Below are 24,519 nucleotides of genomic sequence, written 5' to 3' on the forward strand. Positions count from 1 at the left end.
GGCAAAATGGCCGTTTCAGGAGTCTCTGGGTCTGGCTGCAGCGTGAGCGCGCATGGGACGTGTGGGGCGCTGAACGGTTACTAGGCTCTGCGCAGAGCCGCGCCCTCTTCCTTAGCAGAGGAGGGCGGTGAGTGAGACTAGGTCCCTGGCTGGCAGCGGCTGGCACCGACCGCACGGCGGCCCCGTCTCTACGGGGTTTCCTGGGCTTCGGTGGGCGCCTGACGGAGCTGGCCTGGGTGGGGCTCCCGTTGACTGCGCTGAAAGGGGAGGACTCTCCCCGCCTCATGCAAGTGTGGAGGTTGCTAAAGGGCGACACCCGCCCGGAGCACCGCTGTAGCGTCGGGGATGGGGAACTTCGCTGGGCCCGGGGTCTCATCCGCAGATGGCATCTGGCATAGGAGCGCTCACAGGTGTCTTCTCACGAGAGCTTTAAATCCGGCCCCGAGCACGGCTCCCGCTCTGCACAGCTCCATCCATAGGCTAGGGTCTAATCTGCAGTATGTTCATCACTTACTCGCCAAAGCCCTGTGTTCATGGTCAGATCCCAAGTAGCGCGCTTTCCCACCACAAACAGAGCTTCACCATATATATTCATCCCCCAAATATGCATATTATCCAACGTAGTTATGGTTTCACTATTCATTTACAGATATATCACACTACACTTTACACTTACGTTGAATATGATCCAATCATGTGTTTTCGGATGTAATCCACAGTGTGCCAAAAATAAGAATTATGCTCACCGTGTTTTGGGGGTAAAATACCTAATAAATCTAGCTCTAATTTGGGAGAGTTTTTTGTTCAGACTAGTAGTCTTAACTCTGATACATTTGCTCCCTTCAAGCATTTGGGGATCTCCAGAACACACATCTTCAGCTGGCACTAAGAATGCTTTCCTATGCATTTTTACAATACATCACTCTCCCATTCTGGGTAGGCCCTCACTATGTGTTTGGGGTCTAATCCAAAATACATCTGGTAGCTGTCCTGGGGAGAGCTTTACAAAGTTTTGATGTCTAATCATGAACCAGTCATTGCTCTCTGGAATTCAATTTTGATGTACACCTCTCATGTCAGGGTAGTAAACATGTTTTGATAGGTCACCTATTTTAATGCAGTCGGTCTACTTCCAAAGGGCTCTAAATTGCTGTCCTGACAGGCCAATCTATGACAATTTGGTAGGCTTTTATATTGATCTCTTGATCTTGGTCTTTGAAGAGGCAGCTATAGACTTCCCCCTTTTCTTAACTTCGGGCTCACAGATCACCATGGGTAGAAAAAAACTCATGTCCAGTATGGTGTTATTGTTAAATAATAATTTAAAAAATGATACTGTATCTGTGTAGATGACAAAAGTTTCTGCCTCAACCCTAGAGCTAAATCTCAATAAACAGATTTATTTCAAGAAGTGGAAAGCCTAGTTAATTCAAGCTGACTTTCTGTGCATGTATCTACCCTCAAATTTGTCTCTGGCTGATGTAACCACTCCATTATGGCAACTCAGTAAAATCACCTCCCCAAACAGTGTGGAACTATGGTCGACCTTCTGAGATTGACACAATGCAACTATAGGCGCTGCATGACCTATGTTGATCCAGACAGTCCTCCACAGCATCTGTCCCACTCCATGACAGTGACCACTCTGGTCACAACTGTAAACTCCACTGCTGAGGGTCACAGAGGCTGAAAGCCAACTTCTGCTTAAAACCCTCCATGTGTTTTTGCAATTCCTTTTTTTGATTGTACATCTTGACAGCTCATCTAGCAGTGTTCTCTTGTGTGCAACTGACCATGTCAGCTCCACATACTAAACATGCTCCTGCCAGGAGTACACAGGAGGTATTCACTCACTTAGGCCTGTGGGGAGAAGAGGCTGTGCAAACACAGTTATGGACTAGCCATAGAACTGTGGACATCTACAAACAGATTGCATGCACTCAACACCATAGGTGCCGACTCTGTGGATGCTCCGGGGCTGGAGCACCCATGGGGAAAAATTGGTGGGTGCTCTGCACCCACCAGCAGTCAAGCTCCCTGCCCCAGCTCGCCTCTGCCTCCTCCCCTGAGCTTGCTATGTCCCCGCTTTTCCTCCCAGTGCTTGCCACAACAAAACAGCTGTTTCACAGCATAGCAAGCTGTGGGAGGGAGAGGGGAGGAGGCAGGGCCTGGGTGGGGATTTAGGGAAGAAGTCCGATAGGAGCAGGGAGTTGGAGCGGGGACTTTGGGGAATGGTTGGAATGGGGGCGGGGCAGGGTGGAGACAGGGCGGGGGGGGTGAGCACGCACTGGTGCCAGGAGAAGTTGGCACCTATACTCAACACCTGATACTTTGTGATAATGGAATAGAGACAATGGCTGTGCTCTGGAGCCACGTGTGGCTCTTCAGAAGTTAATATGTGGCTCCTTGTATAGGCACCAATTCCGGGCGCTGGAGCTACAGGCGCCAACTTTCCAATGTACTCACTGCTCAACCCTGGCTCTGCCACAGGCCGTACACCCACTCCACCCCTTCCCACCCCCTCCCCTGAGCCTGCCAAGCCCTCACTCCTCCCTCTCCCCCCCCCGCCAGAGCCTCCTGCACACCAGGAAACAGCTGATTGGAAGGTGCGGGGAGGGAGGGGGAGGCACTGATCGGCTGGGCTGCCAGTGGGCAGGAGGCACTGGGGGCCAGGCGGGGGGGGGGGGGGGGCGATGACATGGTCTATGTCCCAAAACATTGGACAGTTTTATTACATGGTGGTTACTTTAACTTTAAGCATGTGAGAGAAGACTGGTGTGTGTGTGTCTCTTGTCTTTGCTCTACCCCTACTCCCGGCAACTATCTCCTGCAACATATAACACCCTCTCCACCACCAATTCCAGGTCACCTACCCCTTTCCGTTCCATTAAGACATTACATCTTCAGAAGCCAGGTGTGCATAAAAAAGTTTGTAGAAACTGTGAACTTTAAGAAAAGCTGTTTTTTCTGGGAGGTTTTATCTCAGGAACCTCTCGCTCAAATGATCCCAAATTTATATCAGCAATCATATTAGACAGAAAATTTCAAGACAATACAACTAAGCATGCAGATTTCAGAACACTTAGAAAACTCAACCTTTAATCAGAAAAGTGTTCTCAATCTTAAGGCATGTTTACACTGGCAGAGTCACAGCGCCGGGAGTTACAGCACCACTCAGACAGCACTGAAGGGAAACCGCTGTTGTGTGTTCACACCGTAAGCTGCCTGCACACTAGTGTGTTCACTTGCGGCACTTGAAGCGGTATTCGGAGCGGTGCACTCTGGGCAGCTATCCCACAGAGCACCTCTTTCTCTTCTGCTGCTAAGAGTTGTGGGAAGGTGGAGGGGGTTGTGGGGCATCCTGAGTCCTGTCCCAGTGCCCTGTGATACATTGCTTTGCATCCCAGCAATCCCTGTGCTTCCGTCTGCATGTGGCGCCATCTTTCAACGGTGTGTGTATTGCATGCCCTGCCTCTTCAGGCTGCAGGAATGGATCCCGAACTGTTGACCAGTATGCTGCTCCTTCTGACCAACACATCAGGAGTGGCAGTGGAGTTATTCCTTAGTCTATAAAGGCAAGAGGAGAGCGACATGGATTTCGCCACGCATAGTAGCTACAACACGAGATTGCTTGTTGCATTCACGGAGGTGCTGACCACAGTGGAACTCCGCTTTTGGGCTCGGGAATCAAGCACTGAGTGGTGGGATCACATCGTAATGCACGTCTGGGATGACGAGCAGTGGCCAAAGAACTTTCGGATGAGGAAAGTCAAATTCATGGGACTGTGTGATGAGCTTGCCCCAACCCTGCAGCTCAAGGACACAAGAATGAGAGCTGCTGTGCCATTGGAGAAGCACGTGACGATTGCACTGTGGAAGCTGGCTACGACAGACTGCTACTGATGGGTTGCAAACCAGTTCGGAGTAGGAAAGTCAGCTGTTACACTCGTGTTGATGGAAGTCTGCAGGGCCATTAATTGCATCCTGCTCCGAAAGACTGTGACTCTGGGCAACATGCGTGACATTGTGGATGGCTTTGCACAAATGGGCTTCCCTAACTGCGGAGGGGCAATGGATGCCACACATATTCCAATTCTGGGACCAGACCACCTAGTCACTGAGTACATTAATCGCAAAGGGTATTTCTCAGTGGTTCTCCAGGCACTTGTGGATCACCAGGGACATTTCATGAACATTAACGCTGGTCCAGAAAGGTGCATGACGCACGCATCTTTCGGAACACTGTCCTGTTCAGGAAGCTGCAAGCAGGGACTTTCTTCCTGGATCAGAAGATCACCGTAGGGGAGTCGAAATGTCCATTGTGATCCTGGGAGACCCTGCCTACCCCTTAATGCCATGGCTTATGAAGCCACACACGAGCCACCTTGACAGCAGCAAGGAGTGATTCAACAACAGGCTGAACAAATGCAGAATGATTGTTGAGTGTGCTTTTGGCCATTTAAAAGTCCGCTGGCATTGCCTCTATGGGAAGCTGGACCTGGCCAATGACAATATTCCTATGCTTATAGCCGCGTGCTGTATGCTCTATAATATTTGTGAAGGGAAGGGTGAAAGCTTCACTCAGGGCTGGACCACAGAGGCTTGTTAGAGAGCTTATTCCTTCACTCTCCCACTTCCCTGGTCCTTCTCGCATGAACAGAGAGCAACAATACCCGAAGTCCGAAGGTGCAAACAATTCAATGTTTATTGGGGTGAACTTCCAGCAAGCTTAAATCCAAGTTCCTTTTTCCTTATTTTTGAATCCCCACTTACTTCCTGTTTGCCCCTAATTTATATAGTGATATTCTTAGCTATACCTCAACCAATCATTCTACTGAAATTTAACTAACCAATCCTAACATATTGTAACATGATTAGCTAACCAATTATATCCCACCACCTTAATTAGTTTACACCCAGCAAAATTAATTATACAGCAGACAGAAACAATCACAGAACCAGACAGAGACCATGCAAATAAACAATAGCAAAGTGGGAACTATAATGACAAAACAATATAGAAGTGAGAATTTCACAACTACGTCTATAAAGACATAAGGGTTTTCCAGCTGTGTCTATTGATAAGTGAGTTCTTACCAGACAGAAAACTATCAACCTAAATTTCCTTTTACATCTTCTAGGCTCTACCCTTTCTCTGGAGGTGATAGATCAGATCACCTTCCTAACAGCCCCATATTGATTAGTTTGGAATGTGAAGATGTGACCGTACGCTTCCCAGCTTATGGCTGCCTCTGCTGCTTAGCCAAAGGCATTGGCCTAAGAACAGGGCCTCAGACTGTCACAGTGAGAGAAGGCCCTTACACAGTTTCTTTCTTGTATACCTCTATTACTACCTAAATGATAAACATAAACCTACATTCTTAGAGTATAGGCCTTTACAGACAGGCCTGAATATCTATATCCTAACAAGGCTCAGCGCCTGGAGGCTGAATTTGAACAGCCAGAGACCAGGGCTATTAGAGGGGCGCAGCACGGGGCCATAAGCATCAGGGATGCTTTGAGGCAGCAATTTGAAGCTGAAAGACACTCATATTTATTACTATGCTCCGGAGTGCAGTGCTTGGAATGCTAGGTGGTGATAGGTGCAGACAATGCAGTATGTGGGTTTAACATAATTATATGTTGCTTTGTAGGGCTCTTTTTGCTTTCAATTAATAGAATAAAGATTGCTTTCAAACCAACACAATTCTTTTACTAAAAAAAAAACAGCAGGAGGAGAGAGTCAAACCAAAAAAAACCATCAGCAGTGAAGGGAATAGGGGAAGGGAAGGTCCCAGGAGGAGGAGATCCCGGGATGCCTAAAGATTTGTGTACATCCAGGGATCACATCCAACCGTCTCCTTTGGAGTACAATGCAGCGGGTACTGTGCTTCAGCAGGGCCAAACTGCAGAGGGATGGGTGTTGAGTGCAATGGGTAGTGGGAGTCCGCAGTGCTGGACTGTAAGGGGGTAGGAATGCAGCGTGTATAGGCTGGAGCCAGGAGGTTGATAAGAGTGTGTTGGCGGTGTCAGGGGAGAGCATGGGAAAGAGTTTTGCCACAGTGGCAGGGGAGGGCGGGCATGGAGCTGCGCGCTTTGAAGAGCTAGTATTGCCTGGAGCGTGTCAGCTTGGCACTCCATAGCCTTTAAGAACTGCTCCGTGGCTTCATACTGGACTGTTGCATTCTCCTTTCCGTCCCTTTTCTCGCTATCCCACCGCTCCTTCAATTCCTGTTTCTTGACGGCAGAGTGCATCACATCATCAGGCAGAAAGTCCTCCTTAGTTCTTCTTGGCCACTTTCTAATTCTGTGAAGCCATTCAGCCGCCGAAAACAAAGGGGGAGGCTGGGCTCCCAAGGTCATCTCTGTGAAGTTTAAACACAACATTTTACAGAAGTAGTATTGTTTGCAACACAGAGAACACTGATTCAGTGATTTAAAACACAGCCATTACTCTCCCACCTGTCACTAACTGGCTGACCCCAAGCAAGCACACAGGAGCCACAAGACCCCCGGAATGGTGAGTAGCCCCAGGGGAAGAGTAAATCACTCTTCCCGCACCGTGTTGTACTGGAAATGGGCCAGCACTTTAGGAGGGGCCAGATAATCGTTACTGTCCCCACACTTTCCATAGGATGTGATCATTATGGCAGACATCTCGCTGCTGAGGGTCAGCAGGGAATCAAGGGAGGGTCTTCTCCAAGACTGTGGCTTCTGCCCTGGCCCCTGTGTGGCTTGCCTGTGTGTAGCAATGGTCCTCAACCCCCTGTGACGGCACAGTGGCCCGGGAAAGTTACTGTTAATGGGGCAAGAAACAAAGCAGCTCTACCGAAAAACCTGCGGCAGCGAATTGCCCAGTATCTCCACAAGAGTTTCCTGGAGATCTCTGAGGGAGATTCCTGTGAAGTGAGGGAGTCAATCAAAACTGTTCCGCTGCTCAGTCTAGGCATGTGATGGGAGACAAGCCTGCTTTCTGCAACTCTCCTTCACCCAACAACTCGCTTCACTGATTCCACTTACCAGGAACCTCCTCTCCAGTTTGCGCTTCGCCAACATCTGATAGTTGTGACTGGCTAGCCTACTCTGGGGTAGAAAAGAGATCCTGGCTGCATGCATCTCTGACCTCCGAGTCATCCTCTGCCATCCTCGGCCCCCACACATCCTCCTCCAAGATCTTCTCCTCCTGGCTCGATCCACTTTCAACTGGCACGCGAGCCACCGAAGTATCCACAGTGGCCTTCGCAATGGAGGTGGGGTTGCCATCGAGTTTTGCATCCGGATATTCGTAGAATCGGCAGCTTGTGGGTGCAGCACCAGAGCAGCGGTTTTCTTCCTGCACCTTATGGTAGGTGTTCCACAGCTCCTTCACTTTGACCCTGCATTGCAATGTGTCCCAGTCATGGCGCCTTTCTGTCATGCATCATGAAATCTGTCCATAGGAATCATAATTCCTATGGCTGGAGCACAGCTGGGACTGGATAGCCTTCTCTCCCCAAATTCTGATGAGGTCCAGCAGCTCGGCATTGATCCAAGCAGGGGATCTTCTGGTGTGTAGAGCAGGCATGATCACCTGGAAAGATGCACTGAGACCACTGCACGCGTCACCGAGCAAACAGCACGGGGACTTTCAAAATTCCAAAGGAATTTATAGGGTGGGGATGACGGTTGGTCACCTGAGGGCAGGGCAGAAGAGTTGAAACTGATGACCGGAGAGATGAGAACAGGCATTGTGGGACACCTCCCAGAGGCCAATCACAGTGCTGTAATCAACCATGGTGTCTACACTGGCACCAAAGTGCTGTAGCCCTGGCAATGAAAGCTGTACGCCTCTCGTTGGGGTGGGTTTTGTACAGCGTTATAACTTCACAGTTTCTGCACACTAAGTGGCTTGGCACTGTGTACACCTCGGGAGTTACAGTGCAGAAAGCTGCTTTACTGCACAGAAACTTGCCAGTGTTGACAGGGCCTCAACTGTAGCAGAATTGGTGCCCTGCTGTAATATAGTATGAAATTAATCAGCAACTGCTTTGCTATATCCAGATGCCCAGCACAGGATAAACCTGAAAGGACAGGAGGTTCTGAGGAGTGTGAAACGACCCATTCATCTCAATGTGATGGTCTCAAATGAATGAGAACACCCCATGGAGATGAACAGAGCCCAGAACAATAGCTCTGAACTATATGAATTACTCCATCCCCATGGATGTTCCCATTCCGCCCCCTGCTTCTGAATTTTCTGCTGTACTCAACTGATATTTCCCCAAATTTAAAATTATTTTGACAGAAGCAGATTGTAGCAACATGCCAACACCCACCTGATTTCTGATCAAGGTGGGATATGAATTTACAGTGCCTCAATGTTGCTGAAATTCAGTGGATGTCCCCTTGAGCCACACAGCTTGTGTGAGTCATGGCTGACTAGCAAAGCTCTTGGGCAGTCTATCTATACACGTGCAGTATAATCTGTTTGGCACTTGAGTGTTAGGCAAGGTAGGCATGCAGCTATTGAGAGTGCCAAACTTGTTTGAATAGTGTTTTCAGTGTTGCTCCTCCAAAGATTTAATGGGTGCAATACACTAGTTGGGGTAAATGTCCAGCTATTCACATCATGGCCTTGTCTTCACATACGATGCTACAGCGGTGCAGCTGCGCTGCAGTAGTGCTTTAGTGAAGATGCTACTACGCAGATGGGACAGCGTCTCCAGTAGGCCTAGTTAATCCATCTCCCTGAGAGTTAGTAGCTATATTGGTGGGAGAAGGTCTCTCGTCAACATAGCGCTGTCCACATGGGAGGTTAGGTTGGTATAACTACATCGCTCAAGGGTGTGGTATAAAATGACAGTTGAGGCAGTTTTGGAACTGTTTGTGCTGTAAATCCAAGATTGGTTTGTTCTCCCTCCTGTGGTGATAAAGGTAACTCATTTGGATTAAATGTTTAAAAGGCAACCTAAGATTTTTTTAGGATAGAGGCACACTGGCCCCTGTGTACACTTGAATCTCTGGTTTGATCCCTATGTCTGTGCAAAAGAATCTGTCAACCTTAAGAAAAGTATTGGGGTGGGGGCTGTATCTCTGGAACCCCTTGTGGATCACCCTACCTGGAACCCGCATGATGAGCTACCCAATTTCAAGGCAATCCAAGTAACCATGTGGATTTTAGAGCACTTAGAAAGGTCAACCTTCAAACAGAAAGCTGTTCTCAAACTTAGCTATAGTAGAGCTGGTACTATAGTAAGACTGTAAATCCATTCTGTGTTCTTCTATTGTGCATGACAACTTTCCAGTGCATCTCTGCTCTCTTTACTGTTTGTTTACTGTCCCTACCCAAACTGCGGAAATCCTTCTAAAGATCAATGAAACGGGATATCACTTTAAATTATCTGCTACTTAACGGGAGAGAGAATAAGCACATAGCTGCATCTCAGTGGGTGAAATGGCTAGAACTTTTTTCCTAGCTAATAGGAATATATAAAAAGCCTGAGAGGAAAAAAAAAAAAAAAGCTGGGACCTAGAGCTTGAGCAGGACTAGCATTCAACTGGAGGAGAAAAAATGTCATCTCACACACAAATCAGCACAAAAATTTCATAAGACAAAGCAAAGAAAAAAGAAACAGCGATTTGTTGGCAGGTAGTGGAAGACAAAAGAGTTAACTACAAGGTGGAGAATAGGCTCCAGGTGGCAAGGTGTTAGTGATGCAGATCAAGAAAGGTGATTCTTTACAAGAAACCACAACACTTGTAACTGCAACCAAGACTTGGTAATAGTCTTAAAAACCTATTTCACTGCAAAAACTTCAATGAAACAAGTGAGTAAAGAGACAAAGGCCCAGATCTACAAAGGGGCGTAGGCACTTAGAAAATCACAGGAACAAAACTGTGATCCACAAAGCCTGAGTTAGGTAGGTTCCTATACTATGGGAAGATATAGGTACCTTAGAATGGAATCCACCCAGCAAACACCCTAGGTGAGGAGCCACCACCTAAGCTAGCCAGTGAGATATCCTGACCAGAAGGGTGTGTGCTAAGCACCACGTTTCTCTCAGAATTCGGCACCTAAGTCTAGGCTGCAGAGAGGTGTCTGTCCCTGCCTGTGATTCACAAAAGGTGGTGGTGGGGGCCGAGAGAAGATAGGCAATTCAGCTGGCTTAGCATGTGCAGGGGCTGATCCAGTAGGCGAGCTCAGAGGCCTCCCATCAGATCAGAGCTCTCAGGTGAGTTCACACAAAACAGCTGAGGGCAAGGAGATGTGAGATGGAGGCCTGTTATAACCTACTGGTTAGAGTACATACCTGGGTTGTAGGAGACCCAAGTTCAAACCACGCCCTCTACACTAGAAAATATTTGCTATGTCTTAACTGAGAGCTCTAACCACTAGGCTAAGGCATCATTCTAACTTTCTGTGACCTAGTTATTCAATTATGTTATTAAAACAATTCAATGGGAAAGATTAAGGGAGCCCCACATCAAAAAATCCTATAGCCTAGTGGTTAGGGCACACTGCTGAATTGTAGCAGATTCCTGTTCAAATCCCTTTTCATCAAGTACAGGAGACTTGAACCAGTGGTCTTCCAACATCCTGACTACTGCGCTAAAAGTTGTGAGGGAGGTGGTTGTTCTCCTCCTCCTCCCTTCACCAGCTATTGTGTGAACTTACTTGAGGGACACAATCTGGTTGGCAGCCTTTTGAGCACACCTACCAAATCGGGCCCTGCACACAACTTCAGGCGCTTGAATGCCTATCTTCCTCAGTTGGCATAGGTGCCGATTCCATGGGTGCTCTAACGCTGTAGCCCTTTAGTGAAGATAATACCTATGCCAACAGCACTATGTTCCCCAGTGGTTAGTTTGGTTTAACTGTGTTACTCAGTGATTTTTCACACCCCTGAGCATCTTTCTACTGACCTAATTCCTACTGTAGACAAAGCCTAAGATTCACCTTGTTACGCCCTCTCTATCAATAGGGAGTCTTTCATGTGGTAGCTGGATGTCAGCTCCTAGATACCACCCAGACTTCAGCTACTCAAGCCTGGGTTTATGCCATTCCTAATTTCACCTTGCAGATTAATAGTAGGTGTACTTCAATCCCTGAGTCCCTTTGAATCATACCCCTGTGATTTCAGTGGAGTATCCGTGCGCCTTGATTATGGCAAAGACTGAGAGAAACTTAATGCAGCTCTTTGGGAAACCATTTGACTTCCAAGCAGTATTTAGACAAGCTATTTTAAGATGTGGGACGTGGAAAAAATATGTTTTGAAAATTCTAAAGAGTTTTTTGTTTTGTTTTTTGCCTCTTATCTTAACAATGCTTTGCTTCAAATGGGGTTTATTAAAAACTTATTGGCAAGATTTAGTACACAGAACTCGTTCTTATATTGAGAAAGTCTGTTGGTATTGGATTAAGTTGTATGGTCTGTGTTATGAACATAAGAACAGCCATATTGGGTCAGACCAAAGATCCATCAAGCCAAGTATCCTGTCTTCCAAAAGTGGCCAGTGCCAGGTGTCCCAGAGGGAATGAACAGAACAGGTAATCATCAAGTGATCCATCCCCTGTCACTCATTCCCAGCTTCTGGCATACAGAGGCCAGGGACACCATCCCTGACTAATAGCCACTGATAAACCTATCCTCCATAAATTTATCTAGTTCTTTTTTGAACCCTGTTATAGTCCTGGCCTTTACAACATTCTCTGGCAAAGAGTTCCACAGGTTGACTGTGTGCTGTGTGAAGAAATACTTCCTTTTGTTTGTTTTAAACCTGCTGCCTATTAATTTCATTTGGTGACCCCTAGTTCTTGTGTTATGAGGAGTAAATAACACTTCCTTATTTACTTTCTCCACACCAGTCATGATTTTATAGACTTTTGTCATATTCCCCCTTAGTCGTCTCTTTTCCAAGCTGAAAAGTCCCAGTTTTATTAATCTCTCCTCATATGGAAGCCATTCTGTACCCCTAATCATTTTTGTTGCCCTTTTCTGAACCTTTTCCAATTTCAATATATATTTTTGAGATGGGGTGACCACATCTGCATGAAGTATTCAAGATGTAGGCATACCATGGATTTATATAGCGGCAATATGATATTTTCTTTCTTATTATCTATCCCTTTCTTAATGACTCCCAACATTCTGTTCACTTTTTTGACTGCCGCTGCACATCGAGTGGATGTTTTCAGAGAACTATCCACAATGACTCCAAGATCTCTTTCTTGAGTGGTAACAGCTAATTTAGACTCCATCATTTTATATTTATAGTTGGGATTATGTTTTCCAATGTGCATTACTTTGCATTTATCAACATTGAATTTCATCTGCCATTTTGTTGCCCATTCATCCAGTTTTGAGAGATGCTTTTGTAGCTCTTCGCTGTCTACCTGGAACTTAACTATCTTGAATAATTTTGTATCATTTGCAAATTTTGCCACGTCGCTGTTTACCTTTTTCCAGATTATTTATGAATATGTTGAATAAGGCCTTGTCTACACAACAAAATTAGGTCGAATTTATAGAAGTCGATTTTGTAGAAAGCATTTTTATAAGTCGATTTTATGTGTGTCCCCACAAAAATGCTCTAAGTGAATATAGTCGGCAGAGTGTGTCCACACTATCGAGGCAACCGTCGACTTCCGGAGTGTTGCACTATGGGTAGCTATCCCACAGTTCCTGCAGTCTCCGCCGCCCATTTGAATTCTGGGTAGAAATCCCAATGCCTGATGGGGCTAAAATATTTTCGCGGGTGGTTCTGGGTACATATCATCAGGCCCCCTTCCCTCTCTTCCTCCGTGAAACCAACGGCAGACAATCGTTTCGTGTCTTTTTTTCTGGGTTACCCATGCAGACGCCATACCACGGCAAGCATGGAGCCCGCTCAGCTAACCGTCACCGTATGTCTCTCCTGGGAGCTGGCAGATGTGGTACTGCATTGCTACACAGCAGCAGCTTATTGCCTTTTGGCAGCAGACAGTGCAGAATGACTGGTAGCCATTGTTGATGTAGTCCTGGGTGCTCTTTTAACCGACCTCGATGAGGTTGGGGCGCCTGGGGAAACATGGGAGTGGCTCAGACAGGTCATTTCCCTTTTAAGTTTCGTCTCATGGCGATTCAGTCCTACCGGCAGTGCACTGTCTTCTAATCAGCAGTCAGTAGAAGACGGTGGCCAGCAGTCATACTGCACCGTCTTCTGCCGAGCACCCAGGAGATGACGATGGCTAGTGGTTGTACTGCACAGTCTGCTGCCAGCAAGATGTATAAAGATAGATGAAGTGGATCAAAACAAGAAATAGACCAGATTTGTTTTGTATTCATTTTCTCCTCCCTTCCCCTGTGAAATCAACGGCCTGCTAAACCCAGTTTTGAGTTCCATCCTTGAGGTTTTGAGTTCTATCCTTGAGGGGGCCATTCTGTTTCTCGCAAAGCCACCCCCTTTGTTGATTTTGATTCCCTGTAAGCCAACCCTGTAAACCATGTTGTCAGTCACCCCTCTCTCTGTCAGAGCAATGGCAAACAATCATTTCACGCCCTTTTCCCTGGATTGCCCGAGCAGGAGCAGACGCCATAGCACAGAAAGCATGGAGCCTGTTCAGCTCACTGCAGCAGTTAGGACCATTGTAAACACCTCGCACATTATTGTGCAGTGCATGCAGAACCAGCACCTGAAAAACCACGCGTGGAGGCAACGGCAGCGCGATGATGAGGACATGAACACACTTTTATCTCAAACCACGTTCCCCCACAATTTGGAGATCATGGTGTTAATGGGGCAGGCTCATGCCGTGGAACGCCGATTCTGGGCCCAGGAAACAAGCACAGACTGGTGGGACCACATAGTGTTGCAGGTCTGGGATGATTCCCAGTGGCTCCAAAACTTTTGCATGCGTAAGGGCACTTTCATGGAACTTTGTGACTTGCTTTCCCCTGCCCTGAAGTGCAAGAATACCAAGATGAGAGCAGTCCTCACAGTTCACAAGCAAGTGGCAATAGCCCTGTGGAAGCTTGCAACTTACACTGGGGGGAGGGATAGCTCAGTGGTTTGAGCATTGGCCTGCTAAACCCAGGGTTGTGAGTTCAATCCGTGAGGGGGCCATTTAGGGATCTGGGACAAAAATGGGAGATTGGTCCTGCTTTGAGCGGGGGTTGGACTAGATGACCTCCTGAGGTCCCTTCCAACCCTGATATTCTATCATTCTATGAACTCCAGACAGCTACCGGACAGTTGGTAATCAATTTGGAGTGGGCAAATCTACTGTGGGGGTTGCTGTGATGCAAGTAGCCAACGTAATCATTGAGCTGCTGCTATCAAAGGTAGTGACTCTGAGAAATGTGCAGGTCATACTAGATGGCTTTGCTGCAATGGGATTCCCTAACTGTGGTGGGGCGATAGACGGACCGCATATCCCTATCTTGGGACCGGACCACCAGGGCAACCTGTACATAAACCACAAGCACTTTCAATGGTGCTGCAAGCACTGGTGGATCAGAAGGGACATTTCACCAACATTAACGTGGGATGGCCGGGAAAGGTTCATGACGCTCGCGTCTTCAGGAACTCTGGTCTGTTTAAATGACTGCAGGAAGGGATTTACTTCCCAAACCAGAAAATAACTGTTGGGGATTTTGAAATGCCTATAGTTATCCTTGGGGACCCAGCCTATCCCTTAATGCCATGGCTCATGAAGCCGTACACAGGAACCCTAGACAGTAGTAAGGAGCTGTTCAACTATAGGCTGAGCAAGTGCAGAATGGTGGTAGAGTGTGCATTTGGACATTTAAAGGGTTGCTGGCGCAGTTTACTGACTCACTCAGACCTCAACGAAACCAATATTCCCATTGTTATTCCTGCTTGCTGTGTGCTCCACAATCTCTGTGAGAGTAAGGGGGAGACATTTATGGCAGGGTGGGAGGTTGAGGCAAATTGCCTGGCCACTGAATACGCGCAGCCAGACAACTGGGCTGTTAGAAGAGCACAGCAGGAAGCGCTGCGCATCAGAGAAGCTTTGAAAACCAGTTTCATGACTGGCCAGGGTACTGTGTGACACTTCTGTTTGTTTCTTCTTGATGAAAACCCTCCCCCTTGGTTGCCTCTAAATTCCCTGTAAGCCACCCACCCTCCCCACTTCGATCACAGCTTGCTTGCAAAGGAAAAAGTCACTATCGTTTAAAAAACATGTATTCTTTATTAATTGATTATAAAAATAGGGAGATAACTCACAAGGTAGCCCGGGTGGGGTGTGGGAGGAGGGTAGGAGGGAAGGAAAAGATCACTTTAAAACTTATTGAATGCCAGCCTTCTGTTGCTTGCGCTGTCCACTGGAGTGGAGTGGTTGGGTGCCCGGAGCCTCCCACCCCGTGTTCTTGGGCGTCTGGGTCAGGAGGCTATGGAACTTGGGGAGGACAGAGGGTGGTTAAGCAGGGGCTGCAGCGGCAGTCTGTGATCCTGCTGCGATTCATGAACCTCCACCAGATGCCGGAGCATGTCCGTTTGATCCCACAGTAGCCCCAGCGTTGCCTCATGCCTCCTCTGATCTTCCTACTGCCACCTCTCCTCACGTTCATCGGCCACTGTCCTGTACTCTGCTATTGTGTCCCTCCACGCAGCTCTGTCAGTGCCGGCCGACTGCATGAGCTCAGAGAACATGTCATCACGCGTGCGTTTTTTTCGCCGCCTTATCTGAGATAGCCTTTGGGATGGAGGAGGGAGGCTTGAAACATTTGCAGCTGCTTGAGGAAAAAAAGGGAGTGCTGTATTTAAAAAGATACATTTTACAGAATAATGGCTATTCTTGTTCACCGTGAACAACACTATTCACATTACATAGCACGTGATTTTGGTACAAGGTCGCATTTTGCATTTTATATTGAGTACCTGTGGCTTTGGTGTTAGAGATCACACAGACAGGACCGGGCAACAGAATTCAGCTTGCAGGCGGCCATGGTAAGCTATAGTCTTTTGGCTTCTGCAACCTTCATAACAGCAATCCCCTCCTTTCCCATACCAAGCAAAGCCCGTTGAGTTGGCCATGTTTTCCTGTTAACGTGCAGCAACAGAAGCCAAACTAACCCCCTCCCCCGCATCCAATTCTCTGGGATGATCGCTTTCCCCCCTCCCCCCACCGCCTGGCTGGTATCAGGGAAGATCCCTGCTAGCCAAACACGAACAGCTCAGCGTCAATGCCCTCCCCCCACCCCCCTGCGTGGCTAACTGCGGGGAGGATTTCTTTTCAGCCACAGGCAAACAGCCCAGTAGGAACGGGCACCTCTGAATGTCCCCTTAATTAAATTCCCCTATTTCAACCAGGTTATCATGAATGATATCACTCTCCTGAGGATAACACAGAGAGGTAAAGAATGGATGTTGCTTGAATGCCAGCAAACACCAGGACCATACGCTGCCAGGCTTTGTCATGCAATGATACCAGATTACTTGCTACTAGCATGGCGTTGTAAAGCGTCCTACCATGGAGGACGGAATAAGGCTGCTGTCCCCAAAAACCTTCTGCAAAGGCTTTTAGAGTACCTCCAGGAGAGCTTCATGGAGATGTCCCTGGAGGATTTCCGCTCCATCCCCAGACACGTAAACAGACTTTTCCAGTAGCAGTACTGGCCACGAATGCATCCCAAGTCCTCAGGGCTACTTAATCGTTAAAAAACACTTGCTTTTATAACATGTATTATATTTTAAAAGGTACATTCACCAGAGGTCCCTTCTCCGGCTCCGTTGGGTTGGGAAGGTATTTCACTCAGGGTGATAAAAAGATCCTGGCTGTCGGGAAGAACGGTGTGCTGTGTGCTCTCCCCAAGCTTGTCCTCCACATCATCATCTTACCCATCTGCAAAATCCTCAGCCATGGTGGAGAGTACCCCATCATCGGAGTCCACGGACAGGGGTGGGGTAGTGGTGGCGGCGCCCCCTAGAATTGCATGCAGCTCAGCGTAGAAGCGGCATGTCTGGGGCTCTGTCCCGGAGTGTCTGTTTGATTCTTTGGTTTTCTGGTACACTTGTTTGAGCTCCTTAAGTTTCACGCAGCACTGTGTTGCGTCCCTGATGTAGCCTCTGTCCCTCGTAGCCTCTGAGATTTTTTGAAATATTTTGGCATTTCGTCTTTTGGAACATAGTTCTGATAGCATGGATTCCTCTCCCCATACAGCGATCAGATCCAGTACCTCCCATTTGGTCCATGCTGGAGCTCTTTTTCAATTCTGGGACTGCATGGTCACCTGTACTGATGAGCTCGCCCGGCCAAACAGAAAATGAGATTCAAAAGTTCCTGGGGATTTTCCTGTACACCTGGCCAGTGCATCCGAGTTCAGAGTGCTGTCCAGAGCAGTCACAATGGTGCACTGTGGGATAGCTCCCGGAGGCCAATACCTTCGAATTGCATCCACACTAACCCTAATTTGAAATGGCGATGTCGATTTCAGCACTATTCCCCTCGTTGGGGAGGAGTACAGAAATTGGTTTTAAGAGCCCTTTTTGTCGAAAAAATGGCTTCGTTGTGTGAACGGGTACAGGGTTAATTCGGATTTAAAGCTGCTAAATCCGACATAAACTCATGGTGTAGACCAGGCCTAAGACTATTCCCAGTACAGACCCCTGGGAACACCACTATTTACCTCTCCATTCTGAAAACAGACCATTTATTCCTATCCTTTGTTTCCTATCTTTAACCAGTTACCAATCCATGAAAGGACCTTCCCTCTTAGCCCATGACAGCTTACTGTGCTTAAGAGGCTTTGGTGAGGGACCTTGTCAAAGGCTTTCTGAAAATCTAAGTATACTATATCTACTGGACCCCCCTTGTCCACATGCTTGTTGACCCCCTCAACGAATTCTAGCAGATTGGTGAGGCATGATTTCCCTTTACAAAAAACATGTTGACTCTTCCCCAACAAATTATGTTCATCTATGTGTCTGACAATTTTGTTCTTTACTAAAGTTTCAACCAGTTTGCTTGGTACTGAAGTCAGGCTCACTGGCCTGTAATTGTCAGGATCACCTCTGGAGCCCTTCTTAAAAATTGGCGTCACATTAGCTATCCTCCAGTCATTTGGTACAGAAGCTAATTTAAATGATAGATTACTGACTACAGAAGTAGTTCTGCAATTTCAATTTGAGTTCCTTCAGAACTCTTGGGTGAATACCATCTGGTTCTGGTGATTTATTACTGTTTAGTTTATCAATTTGTTCCAAAACCTTCTCTAATGACACCTCAATCTGGGACAGTTCCTCAGATTTATTACCTAAAAAGAATGGATCAGGTTTGGGAATCTCCCTCACATCCTGAGCTGTGAAGACCGATGCAAAGAATTCATTTAGTTTCTCCACAATGGCCTTATCATCCTTGAGCGCTCCTTTAGCATCTCGATCGTCCAGTGGCCCCACTGGTTGTTTAGTAGGCTTCCTTCTTCTGATGTATTTTAAATTTTTTTTGCTATTACTTTTTGAATCTTTGGCTAGCTGTTCTTCAAATTCTTTTTTGCCTTCCTAATTATATTTTTACACTTCATTTGCCAGAGTTTATGCTCCTTTCTATTTTCCTCACTAGGATTTAACTTCCACTTTTTAAAGGATGCCTTTTTGCCTCTCACTGCCTCTTTTACTTTGTTGTTTAGCCACGGTGGCTCTTTTTTGGTTCTCTTACTATGTTTTTTAATTTGGGGTATACATTTAAGTTGAGTCTCTATTATGGTGTCTTTAAAAAGTTTCCACACAGCTTGCAGATATTTCACTTTTGGCACTGTACCCTTTAATTTTGGTTTAACAAACCTTCTCATTTTTGTGTAGTTCCCCTTTCTGAAATTAAATGCTACAGTGTTGGGCTGCTGTGGTGTTTTTCCTGCCACAGGGATATTACATTTAATTATATTATGGTCACTATTATCAAGCGGTCCAGCTATATGCACCTCTTGGATCAGATCCTGTGCTCCACTTAGGACTAAATCAATTAGTTGCCTCTCCTCTTGTGCGTTCCAGGACTAGCTGCTCCAAGAAGCAGTCATTTAAGTGTCAAGAAACTTTATCTCTGCATCCTGTCCTGCGGTGACATGTACCCATCAATATGGGGATAGCTGAAATCCCCCATTATTATTGAGGTTTTTTTTATTTTAAAAGCCTCTCTAATCTTCCTGAGCATTTCACAGTCACTATCACCATCCTGGTCAGGTGGGTGGTAATATATCTGTACTGCTATATTCTTATTATTAGAGCCTGGAATTTCTATCCATCGAGATTATATGGTACAGTTTGGTTCATTTAAGATTTTTACTTCATTTAATTCTACGCTTTCTTTCACATATAGTGCCACTCCCGCACCAGCACAACCTGGTCTGTCCTTCCGACATATTTTTTACCCCAGTATTTCTGTGTCCTATTGATTATCCTCATTCCAACAAGTTTCTGTGATGCCTATTATATGAATATCCTCATTTAATACAAGGCATTCTAGTTCACCCATTGTATTATTTAGACTTCTAGCATTGATATATATGCACTTTAAAAACTTGTCAATTTTTAGCTGTCTGCCATTACGTGATGTAAATGAATGGGATTTTTTTTCATTTGACTCTTTTTCATCAGATCCTACCTGTATTTTATCATCTTCCATCCTCTCCTTCTTATAGGACATAGAGAATCTCCATTAATAGATCCTCCTCAAGGGATGCTCTGTCTGAACCACGTGCTCCTCCACACTTGTCAGCTTTCCACCAACCCTTTTAGTTTAAAAACTGCTCTACTACCTTTTCAATGTTAAGTGCCAGCAATCTGGTTCCATTTTGATTTAGGTGGAACCCATCCTTCCTGTATAGGCTCCCCCTTTCCCAAAAGTTCCCTCAGTTCCTAATAAATCTAAACCCCTCCTCCCTGCACCATCATCTCATCCACACATTGAGACCTTGCAGTTCTGTCTGTCTACCTGGCCCTGCATGTGCAACTTGAAGCATTTCAGAGAATGCTACCACAAAGGTCCTGGACTTCAATCTCTTTCCTAGCAACTTAAATTTGGCCTCCAGGACCTCTCTCCTTCCCTATGTCATTGGTACCTACATGTACCACGACCACTGGCTCCTCCCCAGCACTACATAGACACCTATATAGATGCCTTGAGAGATCTGCAACCTTCGCACCAAGCGGGCAAGTCACCATGTGGCTTTCCTGGTCATCACAAACCGAGCTATCTATGTTTCTAATGATCGAATCACTCTAATACCTGTTTCTTCCTAATAACTGGAGTTCCCTCCTCTGGAGAGGTATCCTCCATGCGAGAGGATACACACCATCATCTGGAAGGAGGCTCCCAACTATGGGATCGTTTCCATATGCTCCAGTTGGATGTTCCTCTGCCCTGAGACTTTCCTTCTCCTCAACATCACAGAGGCTGTCAGACCGGGGGTGGGACGATCTACTGTGTCCCGGAAAGTCTCATCTATGTACCTCTTTCTTTCCCTTAGCTCCTCCAGTTCAGCTACCCTGGTTTCCAAAGTCCATACACGGTCTCTGAGAGCCAGGAGCTCCTTGTACCGAATGCACACATACACCACCTGCCCATAGGGCAAGTAATCATACATGCTGCATTGGGTGCAATAAACTGGGTTGCCCCCACTCTGTTGCTGGACTTGTGCCTGCATTATCTTCTTACTCCTGAAGTTAGTTCTTTTGTTGAAGTTTGGTTTTTATCAGGGGGTGTTTTTGGCTTTAAGTTTAAAGAATGTATCTAGCCCTCCTCTGTAAACTCCCTTGCAAAACTACCGTTAGCTGCTCCTGTTCACTAGCTCCTCTGGTTGCTTAGGAGTGGGCTTTTTAAAGCCCTGGTCTTCCTGAGCAGCCCCGCCCCCTGGTAAGGTTGATGGGTGCTAAAGGACTTAGGGATCAAAGCCTTGTTAAGAAGCTCTCAGCCTTGCCTAGTGGGCCACTAGGCTCAGCACTCACACAGTCAGTGCACAGTCCCCCAAACAACAGACCACATGGTAAATTTCAGTCAAGCAACAAGCACACCACAAACACAAACATACGCACTACGGACAACAAACTTACCCCAAGGGTCACGTAATCACTCCTCCTTCACCTGGAGAACTCCCTCACAAAACTCCCCTGTTAGCTGCTCCTGGTCGCTAGAGAGTCATTCGAGATGATCATAATGGTCTCTCCTGGCTTTAAAATTCTGTTAATCATTCTGAGCAGTTCCACTCACCACCTCTGGTATGAGGGCATGGTATTGCACAGGTTTTTACCTCTAGCCCCCTTATTGAGCACCTCTTTAGCCCTGCAATAGCCTGTTCCTCTCCACAATTTGGCATTCAGCCAAATCACATCTAGTCCAGACGCACTTCCAGGGTAAGACAAGTGCAAACACAAGTTCACACAAACAAAATGTTCTTTTACTCCTCTTCTATAACCTTGTTCCTTCTGAGTTATGTTTAAATCTTTCTCTGGCTCTTAGATAGAACCCCGACTCGCGGGCTTCTGCTCTGGAATCCCATCACCATCTCAGCCCCTCTTCCAGTGGATACTTGAGGACTTTCCACAGGAGCCCAAATTGCATCTTTTAGTTCCTCCTGTAAACTTCTTCTTCATGTGTTTTATGGTGAAGCAAACTCATTTGCCAAGTCTATGGCTGCCAAACATTGGACACCACATAGATAATTCAAGAATTAAAGTCTTTCATCTTTCCCAGTGTTCCTAAAGAAGCACTCTACTGCTTTTTGGTAGGGGCTCATTTTCCTGGAGCTCTAACTCGGTGTTGCAGTGAAAATTTTGATACTTTAAAGCCTCTACGTTTTTCATATAAATTCCTCCTTTCAATGGTATACTCTTTGCACTCCCACAGCAGATGCTCAACTGTTTCCTGCACCACACACATCCCACATAATCCAACTTTGTTTGTTTATTAGTAACAAATTACTATTTAAGTCACAACGTACAGTTAAAATTCTAAATAGCCACTTCATTGTCTCAGGGCCTTGGAGTGTATCAGCATTTTCAATTCTTGGTCTTATATCATGGATTTTTTTCCTTTTCCTTTGCCCATATTTCCTGCCATTCCTCTCTGAACTCATTTTTAATTAGATTTCTAAACACCAGTTTACTTAAAGGGTTCTCTGAATCAGCTTGCTTGTGTTTGACAGAACTTTTTGACACTTTATCTACCAGCTCATTACCCACTACCTCCCTCCAGTAAACTTAATCTTCTCAGTCCTTGTATGAGGCCCACCTGATGCCAGTTAGTCCTGCCTCCTCTGCCTTAGATACAGTTCATTATGGCACAGGTGGGCTGATTGAACAGGATTGGCCAGCCCCAGGCTCTCAAAGGGGCAGGCCCACCATCTTACAATCATATCTGAGAAGCCATTCAGTGGTGAATTTAGGATGATCAGAATGACCCTACTGAAGTAAGCTGTGCTGGAGGTTAGATGATTTCATGAACTTTAAATGGGCCTATTAGTTTCCCGTGGACCAAATTTCTTAAAAGTGATTCTTCACCTGAGACAGCTTCTGCAGAACACTTATATGTTGCAGAACTGTCCTGTTTCTCCTCGGGAGACAAGGTATATGAGACATCTTTTATTGGACCAACTTCTGTTGGTGAGAGACAAGCTTTTGAACCACATAGATCTCTTCTAAGTGACTCTGTTGCTTTCACGGAGGGAGGGAGGGGCAACTGACTACATGTACCCAAAAACACCCTAGACAATGTTTTTGCCCCATCAGTCATTGGGAGCTTAACCCAGAATTCCAGTGGGCAGCAGAGACTGCGGGAACTGTGGGATAGCTACCCACAGTGAACCGCTCCGGAAGTCGATGCTAGCCACGGTATTGAGGACACACTCTGCTGACTTAATGCGCTTAGTGGGGACATACACAATTGACTGTATAAAATCGATTTCTAAAAATCGACTTCTATACAATTGACCTAATTTCGTAGTGTAGACATACCCTTGGATATTTGCTGGTAGCAGAGGAGAAATGGTGAGAGTCACGAATCTTGGGTTGCATTCTAGGCTCTGGAAAGTAGTGGGCACAGACTGTTCTGCCCATTTCCTCACAAACTTAACTCCTTCCGTGCCATCCCCTCCAATTTGTCCTTGTTTCGCTGCTCTCTACCCTACCCCAGATTCCTGTCCCAGTCCCATTCTTCTTGCCCACCCAGTCCCAGTCTCTACTCCTTAAGATTCTCACCCTAGTCTCAGTCTCCTTGCTAAGCCAGCCTAGTCTTCCTCTCTAGGCTCGCTGTCCCTATCACCCTCCTTCACTTCCAGTCTTTCCCTATCCCTACACCCAGGCCCAGCTCTCCTTTCCTAGCCAGTCCCCTTGCCCAACCAGCCCCAGTTCTCTTGCTCCCAGTTTCTCATTTGCGTTGTCTTCCCTCATCCCACCCCACCCCAAATTAGCTTCCTGTTGAAGATTCCCTCCCTGGGCTCCTCATCCAATCTCAATCTTTCCCCCAGCTCCTTAACCCAGCTCCTTACTTCCTGATCTATTCCCAGTCTCTTTGCCCAATCAGTCTCAGTTCTCCCCTGTTCCTAATCTCAGTCTCCTTGTCCAGACTGTCCCAGACTTCCCCTCTCCCACAGATCCTTGTCCGATCTCAGTATTGCCCCTCAACTAACTGGCTCAAAAGGGGTTCTCCTTCTTCAGAGGGGAAAGACCAGAAAAAGGAGAGGGATAAACAAATTCCAGGGGACAACAAATGAAAAAACAAGAATGGGAGTGAGAGTCATAGGTTTACAATCAGGGTTCCAGAAGGGGACACTGAGCCGAGAACCTAGTGCGCACTGCTCCTTGAAAGAGTCCAAGTCTGCTACCGCTGCTGCTCCACGGAAGATCTCTTGGAAAATGATTATGAAGAAGATCCTCGCAGACCAGCAGCACGAAGGGGAAGAATGGTGCCTCCTCGAAGGATTCCCCCCACTCCCCCACAGATGCTGCTTCAGAAAGATCCTGCATACTGAGACCGGCCTGTCGGGACATTACAACCAGAAGGAACAACCTGCCCCCCGCTTTCCAGCAGCACCAGCTGCCATGGGACAGCCCCTCCACTCTCCAGCTACCGCCAAAGGACAACCCCCCAACCTGCTCTCCAGCAACCGTCGAGGGACACCCCCCCGCTCTCCAGCAGCACCAGCCGCCGACAGACAGCCCCACTGTGCTCCAGCAGCCACTGACTGACAGAACCCCCTGCTCTCCAGCTGCAAGATGCTCCGAGGCGACCACCTTCTACCCCTGCAGCTGCCCAGGACCCTGACACTGGTGGTGCTCTCGCTGCTCTTCACACCATCCGGGTAGGAATCTTCACAGACAGGACCAGCATCTCTCCAGAGACCACCCAGAGGGTTATCAGCAGCTTGCAAGATGCCTGCCCAGCCTCAGAAATCACCCAGAGGGACCCCAGGACCTTGCCAGCACCTGCCCAGCTGGACCTTTCGACCCCACCCACCCACACCAGGGAGAACCAGCCAACAGTACCACTGATGATGCTGGAAACCCCCTGCTGTAAGATAATGAGAACACCATCTACCTGCAGTATCT

Source organism: Lepidochelys kempii, chromosome 1 (assembly GCF_965140285.1).
Source record: "Lepidochelys kempii isolate rLepKem1 chromosome 1, rLepKem1.hap1, whole genome shotgun sequence".
Lineage (NCBI taxonomy): Eukaryota > Metazoa > Chordata > Testudines > Cheloniidae > Lepidochelys > Lepidochelys kempii.